We start from the raw sequence: 4,631 nt of genomic DNA, 5'->3' as shown, positions 1-4,631 counted from the left end.
TTCCTGATATCCAGAATTTATAACTGATTCTGTCAATCTACTGAGAATGGATCTTGAGAATGTTGGGGTAGGGAGAATAAATCAAACCAAACAAAGAAAACAGAAGGAAGAGGACAAGGAGCAGTAGAGGAAAACTTCACCCTCAGTTGATGACACCTATTCTGATTCTGGACTTCATGACCTTTCCAAGACTACCATGTAGGTGAACCACAGCATGTTCTGATATCTCACTACTCATGTTCAACTCACACACCTGAATAAAAATGTATAAATGAGAGCAGATTGCACATGAGTAACAGTGTGTGTCACAGACTATAAAGTGAAGACAAGATCTGTTGAGCATCATATGTCAGCAAACACACACACACACACACACACACACACACACACACGGAGAGTAGTGAGAGAGAAAGTGAGAGAGACAGAGAGAGAGCGAGAAAGAAGAGAGTGAGAGAGAGTGTGAGACACTGAGTGAGATAGGTAGACAAAAAGAGTTAAAGGGAAACAAGGAGAAACACTGTAATATATAAACACACACAACACAGCAGGAAAAAGAAATTGGAATAAACATTTGGATCCCTGTAGAGAAAATCCCTAAGTGTGATATGTAGAGGCAGTGCAGACACAGAGAAGTCCAGTACTCCATGCTTCTCTAAGCAGGCTCTTTTATGACCTAGTTCTCTAAGTGATATCAGCGCCCTCTGCTGGTCCAGTGTTCACCACAGCGTTGTTTTTGTCTGAGCTCACAGTAAGATTCAATCACTGTGTCTCTTGCACAGTAATACATGGCTGTGTCCTCAGACTTCAGACTGTTCATTTCCAGGTACAGAGTGTTTTTGGCATTGTCTCTGGAGATTGTGAACCGGCCCTTCACAGCGTTCGCATAGTTGATGTAGCTACTATCACTATTAATGGATGCGACCCACTCCAGCACTTTCCCTGGAGCCTGGCGGACCCAGCTCATGTAAGCATTACTGAAGGTGAATCCAGAGGCTGCACAGGAGAGTTTCATGGACTTTCCAGGCTGCACTAAGCCTCCCCCAGACTCCACCAACTGCACCTCACATTGGACACCTGTAAACACAAAGAATTCTTGTTAGAAAACTGACACAAAAGACATTTTTTTCCTATCTCATGTCCAAACAACACAGAGTATATCATCTTTATGAATTACCTTTTAAAATAAGGACAGAGAAAAAAACCAGTTTAAGCCCTAAGTCCATGGTGAGTGACCTGTATTCAGTGCTGAAACCTGACTGGGAGGACTTGGGAATCCAGGGTTGGTCTCCTCTGCCAGAGCTGCAAGGTCAGGACATGCCTAGTTTTTATGGGCACAGAGAAGACTTATTTGCGTATCTTCCTGCTATAACATGCTCTGTAGTTGGACCTGGGCAAAAGTCAGTACCCAGCGCAGATATAAGTCATCATACACACTGGTGACAGTTATCGAAACTGAAGTATTACCATAGTTCCGTGTACACATTCTCCTTCTTAGAGATTCCCCACACTTTATTTAGTTCCTTTATCACCATAAGCATAGAAAATATTGTGTTTCCACACTGTCATGTCTCTTTAGGATCAATGTGAAATTGAAAAGCTCCACACTTTTCAATTTTGAAAAGCTCTCTGTCTATCTCTTTGTCTCTGTTGGACATGGCTACTTTCTGAGATGGAATTTAGGTAGGGTGACACTTACCTCTAAGTAAAACTCCTTCTCTGTGACAGGAACACTTGAAACTTCTTTGATATTTCCTCAGTTCTGAGAAATGCTGTCCTATGACACCAAAAAGTTTGCAAATGAGACATTCCTTGTCGTTGTCTGCCTTCTTATCAATAATTGCTATGGAGATATATTTATATTTTTAGCACATAATTCTTTGCATCCTGAAATTTTCCCTAATATCTCTTTCTATTCCCCATCGTGCCTTTTTCCCCCAACTTGATACCAGGCAACACATGGCTGTCTTCAATGTGTCTTAGGTCAGTTTTTGTTTCTGCATATTTATATAGTCAGCATGATGGGAGCACTTAATAAATTTTATAACAAAACACAGAGCTTGACATCAGTCTGGTATTGTCAGAAGACTGTTTTTATTTTCCTGAATTCTCATGCTTTCTACCTACTCATCACCTTTCTCTCACTATACTAAACATTTCATTTCAAAACCTCTGTTTCACCCTGTGTCATTTCCCCTTTTCCCTTCACTTAAGATGTAATTTCCTTTCTTGACTTCTATTCTAGTTCTTAGCCTACAAAACAGAAGTCAGAACACCACATACAGTCTCAAGAACACATCTGAATATTCTATAAGGCAGAAAATGTCCTTCCTAATCTTCAATATGTTGTGTGATATAAGATTTCCAGATTCATTCAAGATACTCCAAGGCTCAGAGAACACTGATGAAGAAGAGGAGGGAAGAATGTAATGAGTGAAACACAGGGAGGGGTGCTGTGAAATGCTGTCTTCTGGACATGTCATGGATATTACAATAATGGACTCATAATGACTGCTGTTGTTTGTAAAATCCTAATTAGAGCCAAGCCAGCCAAAACCCTGATATAAATAGGGCTGATAATTCCTTGGCCCTACTTCTTACTGAGGAGCAGATGTAAATGTATTTTCTGGACAAGAGATAAAGTTCCTTTGTTTTGAGGGTATGGTCACTAGTATGATTCCAATATTGCAGTCCATGGGTTCACACACATGCACATATGGGCAGCACTAACTGTACTTAAATAAGTATAAGTTTAATAGGGCCCCATCCTTGCCAGATTTGGGAGGAGCTGGAGGAAATTATATCATAAGTAGAGATCCAAAAGTATAAAGGAAAATAATATAAACTATGTAACTGAGGCTCAAACAACAAATTCAGAAAGCAAATAATTAAGGAACACTGGTAAATATTAAATAACTTGGTAGGCAACTTTATCTGGGACGATCTTCCCATCCAACTAAGAACGGGTGGAATTCTTCACTTATTTAGTTTTTTTTTTAATTTATTAAACTTTTTTTTTAAAAAAAAACTACCAATCCAAGTTCCCACTCCCTCCCATGCTCTAATTACCTCCACACACCCTCCCATCCTATCCCCATTTAATCCTCAGAGAGGGTAGGCACATTGCCTTGTGGAAGGTCCAAGGCGCTCCCTACCATATCTAGGCTGAGCAAGGTATGCATCCAAAGAGAATAAGATGTCAAAAAAACAGTACATGCAGTGTGGATAAATCCTGGTGCCATGCCAGTGAACTCTTAGTCTAACCCAGTCTTGCAAATGTCAACCCCATTCAGAGGAACTATTATTGTTCCTTACTAGTTCGGTTGGAGTTGGTGAACTCCCTTTAGCTCAAGCAAACTGTTTCAGTGGTTGAACACATCATGGTCTTGACCTCCTTGCTCATATTCTCATTCCTTTCATTCTTCAACTGGACTTGGGAGCTAAGACTAGTTCTCTTATGTGGGTCTCTGCCTCTGCCTCCATCAGTTGCTGGATGAAAGCTCTATGGTGATATTTAAGATAATCATCAGTCTGAATACAAGGCAAGTCAAGTATGGACACTCTCTCCTCTATTGTTCAGGATTCTTGGGGGGACATTCTTTTTGATTCCTTGGAATTTCTCTAGATTCAGGTTTCTGCTAACCCTGTAATGGCTTGCTCAATTAAGATATCTCTTTCCTTACTCTCATCTTTGTTTTTCCTCCATCTCAACCATCCCATTCCTGCAAGTTCTCCTCTACCCTCCACCTCTCCCTTTCTCATCTTATCCTACCCTCCCCTCTACCCCCACCCCATGCTCCCAACCGTGACAATCAATCCTGTCCATTTCCAATTTCCAGGCGGGTCTCTATATATTTTTCTTTGTGCCCACCTTATTACTTAGCCTCTCTAGACTGAATGTCTTTTGTTTACAGCTAGTATCCACTTATGAGTGAGTACATACCATTTTCATCTTTTTGAATCTGGCTTACCTCACTCAATATAGTGTTTTCTAATTCTACCTATTTGCATTCAAAATTCAAGATGCCATTGATTTTTACCACTGAGTAGTATTCTAATGTGTAAAAGTGCCATATTTTCTTTATCCATTCTTTGGCTGAGAGGTATTTAGGTTTTTTTCCAGGTTCTGGCTGTTACAATAATGCCTCTATGAACATAGTTGAATAAATGCTTTTGTAGCATGATTGATCATCTTTTGGGTATATGCCCAAGAGTGATATTGCTGGATCCTGAGGTAAGTTGTCCCAATTTTCTGAGAAACCACCATACTGATTAAACAAGTGGTTGTATAAGTTTGCATTCCCACCAGCAATAGATGAATGTTCACCTACTCCAAATCCTCTCAAGCATAAGCTATTATTTTTGTTTTGATTTTAGCCATTCTGACAGGTTTAAGATGGTTTCACAGAATTGTTTTGATTTGCATTTTCCTGATAGCTAAGGATGTTGAACATTCCCTTAAGTATCTTTTGGCCATTTGAGATTCTTCTGTTGAGAATTCTCTGTTTAGTTCAGTACACCATTTTTAATTTTGTTATTTCAAATTTTTATGTCTAATTTCGTGAGTTCTTTATATATTTTGAAGATCAATCCTTTGTCTGAAGAGGGTATATGGATCTTTTTCCATTTAGTAG

At 39.6% G+C, this 4,631-nt stretch overlaps 1 pseudogene across 1 annotated transcript; it reads right to left on the bottom strand.

Moving 5' to 3' along the window:
* Positions 1 to 691: 691 nt before the first annotated feature.
* Positions 692 to 1,287, bottom strand: LOC148120422 (immunoglobulin heavy variable 3-21 pseudogene; annotated as a pseudogene). Its single transcript, XR_015739318.1, has 2 exons — positions 1,175 to 1,287; positions 692 to 1,074 (listed from the first exon to the last, which is right to left on the bottom strand). The product of XR_015739318.1 is annotated as an immunoglobulin heavy variable 3-21 pseudogene (transcript).
* Between the last annotated feature and the right edge of the window lie 3,344 nt (positions 1,288 to 4,631).

This window comes from Myodes glareolus, chromosome 11, assembly GCF_982192425.1.
Source record: "Myodes glareolus chromosome 11, mMyoGla1.1, whole genome shotgun sequence".
NCBI lineage: Eukaryota > Metazoa > Chordata > Mammalia > Rodentia > Cricetidae > Myodes > Myodes glareolus.
Note: the sequence above shows the minus strand (reverse complement) of the source record. Positions and strands in the feature narration are given on the sequence as shown.